An 18372-nucleotide genomic window follows, 5' to 3' on the forward strand; every position below is an offset into this window, starting at 1 on the left:
AAATGATCTTTGAGGCTCAAGGACCAATGAGTTCAGATGATGTTTTAGACTAGGATCTCGATAATATTCCATATGATGGTTTGGTAGAGGAACTTGATAACCAACTAGAAGATGCACCTTTTGTCAATGAACATGCTAAAAACACAAAAGGGGCATAAGCTTTTCAAAATTTGATGAAAGATGCTCAATAAGGCTTATACTCTGGTTGTGATGAGTTCTTAAACTTATCATTTATTTTGAGGTTGTTTCAAATTAATTGTATGGAAGGGATAGCCAACAAGGCTTTCACAAGTATGCTCAAAATATTCAAAAGTGTTTTGCCCAAAGATGCACATGTACCATCAACATATTATGAAGCACGTAAAATGATCATTGATTTGGGTTTTGACTATGAGAAGATAGAAGCTTGTGAGAATGATTGCATGTTGTTATGGAAAGAGAATGCAAACCTTGAAAGTTGTAAGGTATGTGATAAACCACGCAATAGAGCTTCTCCTAAACTGTTGCGTTACTTTCCTTTGACACCAAGGCTACAAAGGTTGTTTATGTCATCTAAAACTGCTAATGATATGAATGACATAACGATAAGCGTGAAGATGGTCATATTCTTAGACATCCAGCAGATAGTGAAGCATGGAAGCATTTTGATAAGACATTTAAATCATTTGCTTCTGAATCGCAAAATGTGAGATTAGGCTTGGCATCTGATGGGTTTAACCCTTTTGGTGGTCTGAGAAGTGATTATAGTATACGGTCGATAGTGATAGTTGTGTATACCCTTCCGCCATTGTTGTGCATGAAACAACCTTATATGATGTTATCTTTGTTAATTCCCGGTAAAAGTGCTTTAAGAAATAACATTGACGTGTATTTAGAACCTTTAATTGCAGAATTACAACAGTTGTGGAAGTTTGGTGTTAAGACTTATGATTGTTTGAAAACTGAGTACTTTCAAATGCATGCAGCTCTCTTATGGACTATCAACAATTTTCCAGCATACGCAAACCTATTAGGGTGGTCAACCAAGGGTTATAAGGCATGTCCTTGTTTGAATGAAACCGCTTCAACAAGACTACCTAATTGGGGGAAGTGTTGTTATCTAGAATATTGATGTTTCCTTCCTATAGATCATAAATGGAGAAATAGTAAGTCTTTTAATGGAAAAGTTGAAAGAAGGGGGCCTCCAAAAAAATTATCAGGCAAAGAGATTTTAGAGCAAATTAATGATCTGAAAGGCATAAAATTGGGAAAAACATTGAAATTGCCAAAGAGAAAAGATAACTAAAAGAAGTGGAGTATTTTTTTTTTGAATTACCTTATTGGAGTAGCCTCTTAATTCATCATAACCTAGATGTCATGCATATCGAAAAAAACGTGTGTGATAATATTCTAAATACCATCTTAGATATTGAAGGCAAAAGTAAAGATAACATCAAAGCTAGGCATGACTTAAATCATTTGAAGATTATGAAACATCTTGCGCCAAAACTGATTGATGGAAAATGGCACATGCCAGCAGCACTGTATACTTTGTCTAAAGCTCAAAAATTATTGGTTTACAAATTTTAGAGGATATAAAGGTTCCAGATGGATACTCGACAAACTTTTTCAAGTGTATAAGCTTTGAGAAGCGTAAGATATGGGGACTGAAAACACATGATTTTCATGTTCTTTTGGAACAGTTGCTACCCTTGGCAATTCGTGGAGCATCATCTCCTAAAGTGTATGAGGTAATAGCAAAACTGAGTGCATTTTTTAAAAATTTGTGCTCTAAGTCTTTAAAGCTAGAGGACTTGAAAGATCTTGAGGATCATATTGCTATCACCTTGTGTGAAATGGAAAAGATCTTTCTTCCATCTTTTTTTGATGAGATGGTGCACTTGTGCGTGCATCTTGCTGAAGAAGCTAGGATAGTCGGACCGGTTCATTATCGATGGATGTACCCTATTGAAAGGTATTTGTCAAAAAATTATAAATAAAAATATTTGCTTATTTAAAAACTTGCTTACAGTTTAATCTTTATGTTACCGGCTTTTGGGAATATTTAAGTCATATGTGCGAAATAAAAACAGATCGGAGGGCTCCATTGCTAAAGGATATATTATAGAGGAGTGTATGTTCTTTTGTTAAAGGTATCTAAATGATATAAAGACAAAACATAACCCTTTAGAGAGGAATGCTCTTAATGAAAATGATGAATATAAGGGATTATCAATATTTGCATCACATGGTATTCTGTTAGGAAAGGCAAAATCTAGATCTCTTACCAATGAAGAATTGATACAAGCTCAAGAATATGTGCTCTAAAATTGTGATGAAGTTGAACCATTCCTAAAGTATGAATTTTTATAATCCTCCTAAAATTATTTCTTTTGCTATACATTTTCTACTATATAAATTTTTTACTTATTAGTTTTTTTTCTTAAACAATGAATTCATAGAGGGAAGGTCTGACAAAAATTTTGTGGAATGGTTTCAAGATCGGATACATTAGTAATTTAATGATATTTTTTCTCTTTTATTTTTCTTACTAATCCATTCCTTTTTTTTTCATAGGTCACTAACCCATAATTTCTAAACTAGGTCACAACATTGCCAAAAGAAAATGAAGATCAAGTAGCTAAAGATTTAAGAACTTTGGCTTTAGGGCTTTAGAGAGGTGTCTAATGTTTCGGTGGATATTTGGCTAATGGTTTCAGATTTCATACTCGAGACATTGAGAAAAAAAGATAAACTCAAAACTCTTGAGTGATGGTTAAAGGACTTGTGGATTCTAAGGATGTTGATTACTTTGGAGTTTTGAATGAAATAATTTCATTGCAATATTTAGATGGAAAGCGTGTGATCTTGTTTCGTTGTGATTGGTGGGATGTTCATAAGATTGGTAAAGGTGTTAAGATTGACAAAGGAGGTTTGGTTAGTGTCAACACAAAGTACATGTTGCGTACAAATGAGCCATTTATGCTTATGTCTCAAGCTCAACAAGTTTTTTATGTCAAAGATGGTTTATATCCACAGTGGATGGTTATTGTTAAAACCGATCCACGCCATCAATATGATGTTCCAGAAAATGATAACAATGAGGTGGATGAGGAGGCATTACAACAAAGGGACTCTACATCGTTACATAATGTTTACAATTCGACTCAAGAGTTAGAGGACATTCCTTATACATTTGATAGAAGTGATGACATGAATGACATAATAACATATGCAAATGACCAAAATCAACCCAAGGTTTTTGTTAATGACGCTGAAGATGATGATTTTGATCAGGCTAGTGACACAGATAGCGATGAGGAAAGCGAAGATGATGCTGAAAATATAGGTGAGGATGAGGATGAGGATGAGGATGAGGATATAGCTTAATTTTTATTTTTATAACTTAGTATTATAATTTTTCTTAGCTATTATTTGTAATATGTTTTCTCCAACTATTTTATGCTTTCTGAGTTTTTGATACATTTTTGTTTTGGAAATTTACACTCTATCGTATCGAATTGTGTTTTTATTATTCCTATACTTTGGTATACGGTAATATTTATGTTATTGTCAGTGAATCTATTTATAGCTAACATTTTTTGAGCAGGTATTATGATGGAAAAAGTCAGGAGGAATACTTTAAAAAAAAAAACAAATCAAGAAAATGAATATGAACAACAGAGGCTATTAAGGATTTAGGCTAACAAGTGCAGAATGCAATCCTTAGGTATAAAGAGAATTGTTGCTTCCATGACAAGTTTAGTAGACAGCTAAAAAAATAAGAAAAACCCAAGGAAGAGTAAGTCAGTAAACAAGGAAGATCAAGAGTATATTCCTTCCTCTGGCGATGAAGAAGAAAACATGAATGTAGAAGAGGATGAATACGAAAAAGAGGATCACTTTGCAATACCATTTAAGGTACTATATTAGTTACTCATAGTTACCAATTTTATACTAACATAGTCAATAGTTTATTATCTTCTTTAACTCATGTTTCAGGGTAAGCATTTCATAACAAAAGGAATGTCAAGAAAAGGAAAATTTATTCCACCAATGTATGTGGCTAAGTTTTTAAATATGAATAAAGAACAACAACAAGCAATGGTAGGAGATGAAAAATTCAAATCACTTTCAAAAGCCATGAAAGTTGTTGAACAAGGTACTAGATCATATGAATTAATTGAATAATCTTATGGCTTAGTATTTAATTTATATCAAAGCTGATATGTTATTCAATGCAGTCATAATCAAGACCAATTGAATGTGAATCATGAAATCATTGGTTTAGATGAAGGTAGAGGCCTTTTTTCACATTAAGGTAATTGAGTAAAACAAACTTAATTCTTTATTTATTTTAATTTTTTTTTATGATTACAAACTAGACATACAAGGGATTGAGAGAAATGCAGATGAGTTGAATGGCAATAATGAATTTGAAACGAGTGAAGGTATAGTAGTGTGTTTTTCTTTTTATTAATAATTGCTTTTGGTAATAAGTACTGTTGATTTTTTAGTGTGAAACAATTTTTTATCAGATGGGCATTTTGTTGAAGATGAAGATAATAATTTATTTGATGATGAAGCTGTACACCAAGGTATTAAATAATTTCTCTCATGAAGACATATATATTGTGATGTCTATTTGAATATGTAATTTTTTCTTATAATTTTCTTAAGATTGTGAAAATGAAGCGAGTATGGTCATATACGATAATAAAGTCGTCGAGTAAGAAAGGATCGTCGTACTAGAGAACCTGTATTGTTTCTTTAGGAAGGGTGTGAGGAATTAGTTGGAGATAAAAGACATGCTGAGATGGAAGGTGATTTGAATGTTTTCAACGACTATTTCTTTCTATCAAATTCAACCTTGTTAACATTGACTTTTCATGACTCTTTAATGTTAGGTGTTGTTAAGAGAAAATGAGGGCCTGTTTATTGTAAACGTCTTACCTTGTTACCTCCTGGAGAAAAAATATATGTTCAGTTTTATAGGGATGGTGTTCCTATTGGTGTGAATGCCTCGATATATACTTCGTTCTTGGGTGTACAAGTTAGAAATCGTGCTGTGATTCCTGTACAGGTGAAAGATTGGACTAATATAGAGCCTGAAAAAATAGAACATCTTTTTAGTTGTATTCAGGTAAGATAATTTGATGATGTAGGTGTCCTCCCCCACCCCCTCTCCCCCCCCCCCTTCTATATTTATCATAATTATAGATTTATTGGTTATTATTATTGTGAGTCTCTAGGAAAAATGCTTGTTTGATGACCCTGAGTTGAGAAAAGACAGTGTTATTCAACATGCTAGAAGATTATTCAGAGATAGAAGATACAAGTTGAAGAAAAAATATTTTAATGATTCAAATTTGAAAACAAAAACTGATCGCTTGAAGAACAAGCCTGAGAAAATGATTAAAGCAGATTAGGAATTTTTAGTTGAGCATTGGAGTGATGAAAAGGTACAGGTATGGAAAGTTATTCTCATATATGGATTATGTTTTTTTATGATTTGGTTTATGATGTATCTAAATTATTTTACCAAAGGCTAAAAGTGTCAAAGCTTTCGAAAGTCGATCTCATGATGCCTCATTATAATGGGACTAAAAGTTATGGTCACTTCAAAGATGAGTTTGTAAGTAATTATTGTTGTTGTTGCTCTTTTTATTATTTTTTACTTTTTTTTATTTTATGGTGTTACATTGAACTCATTGCAGTTATTTTTATGATTGTAGAAAAAGAAACATGGGAAGGATTGCTCACGAGTTGAACTTCTAATTGAGTCTCGTTAGAGGAAGTCAAATAAATCTGTTAATTTGGATACCTTTGCTAATAACATGAATTTAGTGGTAAGTGGTGAAGTTCATTTGTTATCATCTAATAAAGAAATGTATAAATTTCTTGCTATAATTATTTTGTACTTGTTTTTAGTCTGAGATGAAAAAGTTAACAGAAGAAAGAGACCAAGGGCATAATAACCACACCGATGAACAAATTATTGAGAAAGTACTTGGTAAAGATACTCATGGATATTTGCGTGCATATGGGTGAGGTAGAAGTATTACAAATCATTTTGGTGTTAAGCCATCAAAAATAAATCTTGCTCACGAGGTGATTGAAGTAAGAAAAACATCTGAGCAAGCAGTCCAAGAAACTCGAAAAGAAGCAGAAGATGTTAGAAAAGAAGCAGAAAAGGCAAGAATGGATGCGGAGGTTGCCAAAAAGGAAGTCGAAGCAACAAGGAATAAGGTGGATCAAAATATTGCTGCTAATAACAAATTATGGGAGAAAAGACTCAGAAATATACTTCAAGGTTATGGTTTAGATGATTCCAAAAGTAATGATTCCAATAGCTCTGCTGGTTCATCAAGTTAAGGTAAGTATGAACCTTTTTTTTTATATGTATCAAATAATTAATTATCATAATCTTTATTAAATGATTAATATGATTCCATTTAGATTACTTGATAATTATTTCAAATTAGTTTTTTTGTCATACTATTTAGGAATTAGACTAGTACATGATGAAAAAATCTCTAGGGATTTATTATTTAATATTCTAGTTTATCTTGATCACTTCTTTTTTTTGGCATTAAATTTCTGTTTTCGTATTTTTCTCTCTTAAAAAGTTCTATTAGGGTTTCCTAGTAAATAGAAAGAATTTTGATAGGAGGTAATGAATAACATGATGCCATAGTGTTAGGTTTATAATTATGTAATACACCGTTCTTCTATCACAATTTTTCTTTAAGTAATGTCTAGTGTGTGTGAATATATACATGGAGTATCATTACATCTCTAGTTACGGACAAAAATGTAGTTTGTTGTGCTCTAAAAATATGCTAATGATACTGCATATAATTTATGTTTGTTAATGCTTATCTATTAATACCTTTTTTTTTTGTTATTGTTGTAGGTAGAAAGAAGTTATGAACGCTGTTGAATCTTACTACAGATCATGAAGCTAGAGATGAATCTGAAGTTTTGTTTTTTTCTTTTTTTAATTAATTAATGTACCCAAGGAGGATTGAATTCAGTTTTTTTTTTTTTTTTACATAGTTTACTTCGCATACATTTTTTGTAAGCAAGTACTCATGTGGACATTACTTGATTTATTAATGAAATTTTATTTTTTTAATTGTATTAATTTATTTACTTACTTATTTATTTATTTGTTTTGACGTAAGAAGCATGAATTACTCTACATGAAAAATATAAATTACTATATATATAACACGAATTACTCTAAATGATAAAGCTTTGCCACATTAGTGGTTGAGGCAAAGTGACTGAGATCCTTAGCCACGGGTATATCTTAATTGCCACATTTGTACTTGTAGCAAAGTACTAATATTAGCCACGTAAAAAAACGTGGCAAAAAAATTGGTTTTGCCACAACATTGTTTTTCCTGTGGCAATAACCTAGCCACCCGCCACTTGTGCCACGGGAGTTATTCGATACAATTCCCGTGGCTAAATGTCATTGTCACGGGAATTTCACACTTGTGCCACGCATAATTTTGTGGCAGAAGGGTCAATTTGTAATAGTGTAAAATCATATTAGCCTAAATAAAATTATTAATTATCTTATTAAGCGAAATTTCAAGTACAAATTCTCTTTAAACCTGCAAGAGAGGGCGTGATCAAGCAATAACAATAATATCAAGAAACATATAAATTATTAATACAACAAATTATCATCATCAAAATAATATTCTCATCAAACCATAATATTAGCAAGATCCTAGGCATGATACTAACAAGATTAATAACAAATCCTAGCATGTCACTAAACATTAAAGATTAAAGCTTTAACCCTAACATGATACTAACATGATAGAAGAAAAGAGGAAGCAACCTAAACATGATACTAAAAACATACATGATATTAGAAATATTAGTTAATACCCTAAACATGATACTAGGAATCATAAAGACATCCTATCATGATACTAGGAATTAAAATAATCTAAACATGCTTTCTAAAGATATAGCAAAACTACTTACTTTGTTGCCTCGTATCTCTTTCTATCAAAATAATACACACGTTAGTAACTTCAAGGAAAATATTAAATCAAACAATTAATTTAAATAATTGAAATAGGGATTTGGGACCAAACCCTCAGAAATTATCAACCTTTCACATCTAGGGCGAAGGCAACTTCGAGCTTGGTTAGGTGCATCTAAGACTCGTGAATGCGGTATTGTATTTTGAAAAGGGAAGGCTTAGAAAGAAGGAGAAAGAAAGAATAAGCTTCTAGCTTTGAGAGAGAATAGAATAGAAAGATGATTGTTGGTGATTAAAACGGGGAAATAACGCCCCTATTTATAGAGAAAACATCCGGAACGCTTAGAAAAGAGTCAGAATTTTACTCGAAGTAAAACAACCTCTATCGCGATGCGATACGCCTATCATGACGTGATAGGCTCTTCGCAGTGCGATGGCGCGAGCAGGATAAAAATCCTGTACGGAGTCCTTTTCCCAATATAATTAGGTAATTAGACTCTGTAATTATCTTAATTAAAATCAGCTTTATCTTTTAAAACACTTGTTTTATTTCAAATTGAATTCTTTTTCTTTTCTAAATAATATAAAAGTATAATTACTAATCCTAATATCATTAGAATTTAAAATAACCTCCTAGATCATTCTAGAAAATTAAATTCAATCCTAATAAATTTAGGAATGATAATTAGTGGGCCCTCCACTTGATCATTGGGCCATTTAAATTCATTTTGAACCTCATTTAATATTTTAGCCATAACTTCCTCATTATTCATCGGAATTGGGCTTATAATATACCGTTGGAAAGGTCTTTTCAAACCCTATCCAACTACACTATTACTGGACACATATCATGAACCAAACTAAATTGGATTGGTCATTTTCCATAAATAAGGTGCAAAAAGAAATATTTTTGAAAACAGGAAGAAATATTTTTATTAAAAACAGATGCATCACAAGACTCTTTCACATTTCACCTGGTTCGATAATCAATGACGTGAAAGATATTCATCACTAGGTTTGGGTTTTTGGGAGACACAATCAGGTGTCTACAATTTACAACGACTACAATGCCGCTTGACAATGGGACAGAAATAATTATGCCCAAATACTGGGTGCCCTATCCGGAGTAGCTCAAAGACGAGACGTTTCTCTCCGCCTGTGGTCTAAGTACCATGTTTGAGAGACTTATGTTGCCCCTCAATCGGGAATTTTATATGTTTGCTTTTTCATTTCTTAATTCATCATTTTTCTAACCGGTTGATTTCCCTTTACAGCAACTGCTTTGGAAATTGTTGACGCCGACAAGACGCCTGCTAAGTCTGCCGCTCAAGTTCGAAAGGATCTTCTGGAGCAAAAGAAGGCCCAAGCGGCGGCCAGGAAAGTTGGGGTAAGGCCCGCCTACCCTCATAACCTGTAAGAATTTATCTTCAAAGAACTAACTTGCCGGTTGTCCCATTTCAAAGTGGGAGCAAGGTTATTCCCCGGTCAATACCAAGATGCTCAAACGGAATCGATCGGATGATCTCAAGAAAACCCCCGCCAAGGAAGCCAGGACTCAAACAACCTAGACGGTATCTTCTGTGTCGTCTGGGCAGAAAAGACCAACAACTGGGGGTAAAAGCCTATCCATATTGAAGGCTCTCAGTGAGAGCGCTGAAATAGGCAGTAAGGAGTCGGGCGTCTCTGAGACGCCGAAGGGTGGCATGCCACCCGGTGCTGCATCCGGCTCCGCAACGGCTGTGGGCGCAGGGGACCCTCAGTCTAGAATTCTAAGTATGAACTGCTGCCTAAAACTCTCCTGGCCGTTTGACTACTTGGTGCGAGTAAAATCCCAGACTTCTCAGTTTGGAGATTCACCGAGCAGCTGGCACGTTATTGGTGTCGCCGATGCTGCTTCCTCACAAAACCCTCCTTCTAATGCAGATACATCCCAGAGATGGCCAGTATACTACAGTATGCCAGGCGGATGTTGAGGACTCTCACCCGGCCAGATAAGGACCGAGTCCCTAGGTTGCAGTAGGTTAACTCTGACTAGACCCTTGCCCTGCTGGCTGAGGTAATTTGTACCCTTTTCATGATGTGTAGTTTGCAAGAAAATTGGCTAACTCTTTTTCTTTATCTGTGCTTTTTCTGGCAATGTTGAGGGTAGACGAGTTGAAAACCCCATTTAGGAAGAAGCAAGAGGAGGTAAGAGATGCCAAAAACCGGGCAACTAATGCCCTTAACTTCGCCGAATATCGAACTATTATGAGTGAGGTTGAAACTAAAGCCATGGAGATGCAACAGGAAGAACTTATCAAGGAGCTCACGGTTGCGGTAGAGACGGCCAATAATAAAGTTACCAACTTGGAACTTGAGCTTAAAAACTCTAAGTTTGACCTCAAATCTTTAGAAGCGACTGACACAGAGAACACCAAGTTGAGCGCAGACGTCAAGCAGCTCCAAGTGGATATGGCAAACATGCACGCTGAGCATGGTGCTGCGCTCAAGAGGGAGCAAGAGCGGCTGGTGGCGGAAAACGAGAAAGATTGCGAGGAGCGCATGAAGCTAACCTGGAATCTCGTTGATCCAAACACCGACTGGGAGTACTTCAACTTAAGATATCAATACGCCACTGAAGTGTATAATTCCCAGTAGCTTTCTGAGCCGACGCCGCCTCCCTTTAAGGAGTGAGCCTCTTCTCAAGGCATTGAAATTTCCTTAGACGAGGAAGATGAAGAGAAAGAGCCCAAGGATCAAGCTCCAGTACAAACTGAAGCTGACCTCCCGCCCAGCCAGACCTAAACGGTGCCTCCCCCCCAGCAGCCTTAGGCTTTCAGCGGAAGTATGCCATATGGTTTTTCCGGCCTGCGTGCCGTGTATCTTTATTCTTCTTTACCGACTGAGGAGTCGGGTATTTTAACAATTTACTTCGTTTTTGTCCCAATGCATATCCGGTTAACATTATCGCCCGGCCATTTGGTCGGGTTAAGTTTATGAAATGTGCCGACTGAGTCAGTTTTATTCAACTTTTTCCAATTTCTTAATTTTTTCAATTTTTGCATTTACATATATACTTGAATTTTTCCTAACATTTTAATAGCATGCGGCAACTGACAAGCCGGCTGTACTTGCCCTTGGGCGGCTGCGTGGTTGGTTTCAAAGTTTGATTGATTGACTTGGGAACTTTTGATACTTTAAGGAGTATGAGATGTTCCTAAGTCAATTAATCACAATAGTGATTGCCCCAAACCAAGTACACAACCGTCCACTAGCACAAGCGGATTACCCATTGGCCTAGGCGGTTTAAGTAATTATATCGAACTATCTCCCACCGTCTAGGGTGTTTGCAATCCAATTATACTCTATGTTCGTTTGCCTCATTGGGAGGACTTGTAGAATTTCATAAAATAATCTAAGTTAGAACTTTCGACCAGTCACCGGCTGATGTCTTTAGACATCCGATTCCCGTGGGCTTGGTTGTTCTTTTTGGATTACTTTGGTCAGACGGCTATGAGTTGGACAATTAGGCCGTTCAATTTCCGCCGTCTATGTCAGTTTATAGAACAATGTGCCACACGAATGGGAGATGTCTGCAATGATTCCACCCAGATGGGAGTCGCCGGACTCCTTACTCATATTGGAGCAGACGAATTAATTCTTCAACCCATAAACCACCGGCCCTTTCTATTTTCTTTTTTATGCCGTTTGAGATAAGTTTGTTGAAGGCCTCAACTTGGTCGTTTGCTTGGGGTCGGCCGACTGATGCAAAGCAATGTGAGATCCCCTGATCTCCCAACCAATTTTTGAGCTGAGGCATCTCAAATTAAGGGCCATTGTCAAAAACCATAGATATAGGCACCCCGAACCGGGTAATGATGTTCTTCCAAATGAAAGAGATGATGTCCTTTGTCTTGATATTTTTTACTGCCTCTGCCTCCACCCACTTGGTGAAGTAATCCACAGCCACGAAAATGTACCGTTTTTTGCCTGGTGCAAGCGTATGCGGTCCAAGATGTCTATGCCCCATTTAGCAAACGGGACTGGGCTATGGATTGCTGTCAGGTCAATGGCCGGTTGATGGATGAGCCTGCCAAATCTTTGGCACTTGTCACATTTTCTAACCATATCCATGGCGTCTGACTCAAGGGTTGGCAAGAAGTAACCTTACCGCCTGGCCCTCACTGCCGGGGATCTGCCGCCTATATGAGAGGCGTAGTATCTCGCATGCAATTCTTTAAGAACCTCTTTCCCCTTTTCTAGGGTAATACACTTCAACAGCGGCCTCAAGAAACCTACTTTGAAGAGTTCTCTGTTTCTCATCTTGAAGTTTGCAGCTTGTTTTTTCATGATAGCCGCTTCCTGTGGTGGATCAGGGAACGTGCCGTCTTATAAGTATGCTCGGATGCCATCCATCCAGGTAGAGCTTTGCTCAAGTACTCCAATGGACTCTTCTTCAGTAATTCTTCGTTTTTCCATGACTTCCTAGAAGACTAACCGAGGCATATCACAGGAGGCGGATGATGCCGATTTTGACAATGCATCCGCCTGATTGTTTTCAAACTTGGGCACTTGACTCAGATGGAATTCTTCAAGTGTCACAGCTTCAGCTTTAACCGCCTGAAGGTATTTGATCATAGCCGGATAGGTGGCCTCATAGGCACCATGGTATTGGCTAACGACCAACTGTGAATCAGAGCAGGCACCAATTTTGGTTGCCCCTGCCGCCTTACACATGCGGATATCGGTTAGCAGGGCTTCATATTCTGCCTCATTATCTGAGGCTTGGAACTTGAACCGTAGTGCATACTCATACTAGTCCCCCTCAAGGGACTGACAGATTACGCCTACACCACAGCCATTCATGGTAGAGCTCCCGTCTACATACACTTTCCAAACCTAATCAGTATCATCCGGTGCTACCGGTCGTGTCATTTCGATAATGAAGTCGACAAATGCCTGACCTTCACTGCCTTTCTCAGTTCGAAAGTAATTTCAAGACTTTGCATTTCAATAGCCCATTTGAGCATCCTACCGGATGACCTAAGGTTGCCATTGGCCGCTTGATAGGTTGGTCTGTGCAAACAACAACCGGATGTGCCAGGAAGTAAGGTTTCAACTTCTTGACAGCCATGTAAAGGGCAAGGCCAAAATTTTCAACCATGGGGTACCGTAGTTCAGCATTTCTGAGCACATGGCTAATGAAATAGACTGGGAGCTGAATGCCGTCTCTCTCAGCAAGGAGAACTGCACTAAGGGCATGATCTGAGACGGCTAAATACATGTAAAGCGTCTCTTTGGGCAGAGGGCTAACAAGCCTTAGCAAAGAGTGTAAATGTTCTTTCAATTTTTGAAAGGCCGCCTCAGCATCATCCCCCCATTCAAACCTTGTCTTCTTTCTGATCGCTTGGAAGAAATAGAGGCACTTGTCACCGACCGGCTAAGGAATCTCCCCAAAGCCGCCAGACAACCGGTAAGTTTCTGAACTTCCCTTACAGTACGGGGTGACTTCTTGTCAATCACCGCCTGTATCTTTTCTTGGTTGGCCTCTATTCCTTTTGATCAATTAAAAATCCGAGAAACTTCCCAAACTCAACACCAAAGACACATTTCTTGGGATTGATCATGACCTTGTGCCGCATGAATGTGGTGAAGGTTTCTAGGTGGTCAGCAAGATGATCCGCCTGATGCTTGGATTTGACTATCATGTCATCAATGTACGTCGCCACATTCCTTTCAATCTGATTAATGAAGATAGTATTAATCTTTCGTTGGAAAGTAGCAGGCGCATTCTTCAAGCCAAACGGCATCATAGTATAGCAGAATAACCCCGGATCAGTGACAAAAGCCGTCTTCTCTTGATCTTTTTTCCATAGGGGAATGGAAACCTGAGTAGGCTTCCATAAAATTCATTAAGGCATGCCCGGCTGTAGAGTCGGCCAGGCTGTCGATCTTTGGAAGCGGGTAATTGTCCTTTGCACATGCCTTGTTCAAGTCAGTGCAGTCTACACACATGCGCCAGGTACCATTCGGCTTCTTTACAAGAAAAACGTTTGCCATCCAATCAGGGAAGTTACATGGCCGAATGAACCCAGCGTCTAACAGCTTTTTGACCTCGGCAGCTGCTGCCTGAATTCTCTCATCGCCGTGATTTATTTTCTTTTACCGAATGGGCTTCTTTTTAAGATCAACGGCGAGTTTGTGGACAGCGATATCCGGGCTAATACCTGGCATATCTTCCATTTCAAAGGCAAAGATGTCTTTGAATTCCTTCAGCATAAGGTGCAAGTTTGCACCCAACTTTTCAAAAGCAACTGTCCCCACCTTAACAGTTCGCTCTGGAAGGCTGTCAACCAGATGAATATCAATGGGATCACCAACCGGCTGGGGACGGAGTTCATCTGACCGTTCCCCGGTCAGTGATTTCTATTTCATCTCCTTATTCACCTCCACCAGTTGGTCAACTTTTCTTTTCTTTCCGGCTGCTGGCGGGGCTGGGTCGGGATCCGTGACATCGTCAAGGTCTATTGGCACCTCTCCCTGGACGACTACGGCCATAGTCGGCTTGACGTCTGAGAGGTAACACTCTCGAGCCGTCTTCTGATCCCCGCTTAGGGAGCCAACAGAACCATCATCCCTTTTCATATTTCAGCAGCATGAGGGACGGGATGATAACCGCCTTGGATTCGTTCAAAGTTGGACGGCCCAAAATGATGTTATAGGCAGTCAACTCCTCAACGACCAAGAACTTGGCAACCAGGTGGCGTCCTTCCCTTTCTCCCCTAACCAGATGGGTAAGTTAATCCTGCCGACTAGGTACACCACTCCACCTCCAAATCCAACTAAGGGATGGGTGACCGGGTGCATGCTGTTGGGCTTGTACTAGAGTTTTTTCAAGCACTTATAGCTGATGAGGTCAGAGGAGCTACCCGTGTCTATAAGGATCCGACCAACCAGCTGGTTAGCGACCTTACATTCAATGACAACCGGGTCATCATGCGGTCGGGTGCCTATCAGTGATAAGGACGTCTGGGAAGGTATCGCTGGCAGACGCCTGCCCTCATCAACATCATGGATCAACTTTTTCAGATGATCCTTGGTGCCCCGGATGGTCGAGCCACCACCCGCGAATCCACCAGCTATGGTGTAGATCGGCTCTTTGTCAGTGTCAGAACTACTAGCAGGCTGGGCAGTCTTGGATGACTGTCCAGGATTCGTCTTGATAGTCTCTTTGGACTTCAAGATGTAAGATTTCAACACCCCCTTGTCAGCAAGACGGTCCAACATCCGCTTGAGGCTATAGTAGTCATTGGTGTCATGGCCAACCTCCTCATGGAAGTGGTAGTATTTATTTTGTTCCGTGACTGGATGGAACTCTTCATTGGATTCGACTTCTCAATGGTCAGTCGGTCATTTATCTCCATGATGATGGAGTAGCAGTCTTTATTAAACTCGTACCTTGGGACGTACGGTTTAAATTCTCTCTTTTTCTTTTGGGTCGGCTGATCAGTTTCATCAACCGCCTAGACTTCTTTTCTCTTTTTGCTCTCTTCAGCTTTTCTAAGCAGGCTGAGCAGACCGACTCTCCTTTTGTTTGTCAGCCTTTTTAGAGTCTGACTGATTACTTGATGAGTAGAGGTCGGTGTCTTGAATAAAGCTCTCCACCTCCATCAACCCCTCTTGGAGGGTGAAGACCCTCTTCTTGATGAGGTCAAACATAAAGGTTGACCCGTCCTTCAGACCCTTAAAGAATTCCGTGTAGGCTACTTCGTTAGACGACCCTTGAATCTAGATTCTCACCCGATTGAACCGCTTGATGTAGGAGCGAAGGCCTTCTCTCTCTCCCTGCCGTATGGTGCTCAAGTCGAGACTTGTTTTCTTGGCAGGGATGTTCATCGAGAAGTTTGAAGCAAACAAGAAGGCAAGCCTCTTGAATCCAACCCCTGCATGTGCATAAGGTTGGTGTAGGCCATGAGGTGATCCTCAGGGTTGGTGGTACCATCATAGGCACCAACCAAGACATTCTTAACCTTGACTGGCTGTGCCGCCTCGATTATTTCCCTAGTGAACGCAGAGGTTTGTTCACCAAGTCTGAGCAGTCGGAGCTGCCAATCTAGAGGCTGGACTGTAATACTCCGTATTTTTATTATTTTTTTTATATATATATAAATTAATTATTTTATTTATTAAAATGAAATTATTTATTAAAAAGAAAATTATTTATTTAAATGAATTATAAGTGTGTGTAAATAAAATGGATCATGAATTGAGGCAACAAAAGTATTTTTGATTGGGTCAATCTTATTTAAAAGGGTAGACCAACTTATTGGGAATTTGGGGGTCCAATAAGTTGGCCCAAAGGGAGAATTTGTAAGGGATTAGGAATTAGTAATGGTAAAGTTGTAAATATGAGTTTTAATTTTAAAAAGAGAGTATATATACCTTTAAACCTCAAGATTTTTCCACACAAGTTCATGATTGTCAAATTTCACAATAAAATTCAAAGGTTTTCTCTTTATTTTCTCTCTCTCCTTTTTCCTTTATTTTTCTTCTCTTTAAAACCCACGCACTCTCTCTCTCCTTCTCCCTCTTTTTGGCACAGCCGGCCACCGGCACCACCACCACCACCACTGGCGACCACCGGCTTTGGCAGTCCAGCCGGCCGGCGCCACCCTTCTCTCTCTCTTCTTTTATTTCGGTTTGTTCACATATTTATTAAAAAAAAAACTTCTTTAATCCTAAAATTTATTCTATTGGTTTATTGTATTAAAGGCATGATTTTTAATTATGTTTTGGTGTTGATTTTCGGATTTTGGTGTTGCTAATTTATTGTTAAAAATTTCAGATTTTATTTAATTAAAAACCCCAAATTACAAACCCTAGAAATTGGGAATTTTGTATAATTGGATAGGGATTGAGGCTAGGTTGTTGTTCTTGATTAATTCATGGTCTAATCATGTTTTTGACGTGTTTAAAGCCTTCAATTTAATGCTGAAAATTAACACACTACTTTTTAATTATTGAGTTATGGTTTGATTACCTATAAAAAGGAAAAAAGGATTTAATGATTTATATATGATTTCCTAGTCTAAAAGTGATGTTTTATATTAAATAAGTATGCTGAAATTTTATTTAAGTCATAAAAATCAAGTGTTTTTGAAAGGATTTGAAGTACCTACTTAAATTAAGAAAAGGTTTTATGGCTTTTGTGTCATTAAAACGGGTTAATTAGTATGGTTTACATAGTGTTATAGTTGCTGGAAATTTGTGAGAATAGTGGATTAATTATAGTTATGAATTTTTAATTGTAGCAAGTTTCGAGCTAGGTGATTTCTAGCAAGTGTGGCTGATTTTAGGCATTATTCAAGGTACGTACGTGCACAAGAATATTTGTGTATGCGTAGTATCATGCTAGGATTGTGAATTGTGTTTGTAGTGATGAATTAGTAGCATGCTTAGTTGATTATATTCTTGGAATTGATGTTGGTTGAACATGAATAATTATGCAAGCATGTGAATATGATATTCGAAGCATGATATAAGTTGAATATATGTGAATCATGGAAGTATGTTTTTTTTTAGTATCAAGGAAGCATGAAATTAATAAGCAAGGCTTATGTATGTTTTAAAGAGTTATATTTAGAATTATTGAACATGATTCATGAATTTTATTCTTACCTATTATTTATTGGTTGAGTCAAGGAAGTTAGTTCATTTATTTGCTCACTCAAGTAAGTTGAGATCTGATAAGTGACTTTTATATCACTTTTAGGGTGTTTATTGAGTCGTATTCCGGCTTATTTTCCAATAATTTCACCCTTTTTATCCTTTATTTCTATTATTTTATTATTCTCGTCTTTTATATTTATTTTGAGTATTTTTGGAGCGTTTTAGTTTATTTTCTTTATTTTATTAGTTTTAGTTTATTTTCGTATTTTATTTTATTTTATTTGCTTGCGTAGTTTTAATTATTTTTTTAGTTTAGTTTTATGTCCCTTATTTTCTATTTTATTTCTATTTTATTTATTTTATTTTATTTGTCTTGGTTTTATTTTATTTCGTCCTTTATTTATTTTCATTTTATTTATTTCTATTTTATTTATTTTATTTTATGTCCCGATCCTCTCCTCGGTTTTCTTTGGGTGTGTAGGTTTGCGTTCGGATTGAGGTTCGAGTGTCAAGTTATTCTTGTCCGAGGTCCGAGGCACAAGCTGCTGCTCTTCCCTTGCTGCCAGCCTTAACCATCACCACACCTCACCTTACCCTACACCACAACACGCAGCACAACTCTCCTCAATCCCCCTGCTCCCTCAGTTCACCAATTCCCCTGCTCCCAGCTCTTCACACAACCACAACACCATCAGCCAACGCCAATAATACCAACACCCACGCTGCCCCCTTCACCA

The sequence above is a fragment of the Chenopodium album genome, chromosome 12, assembly GCF_948465745.1.
Source record: "Chenopodium album chromosome 12, dcCheAlbu1.1, whole genome shotgun sequence".
Taxonomy (NCBI): domain Eukaryota; kingdom Viridiplantae; phylum Streptophyta; class Magnoliopsida; order Caryophyllales; family Amaranthaceae; genus Chenopodium; species Chenopodium album.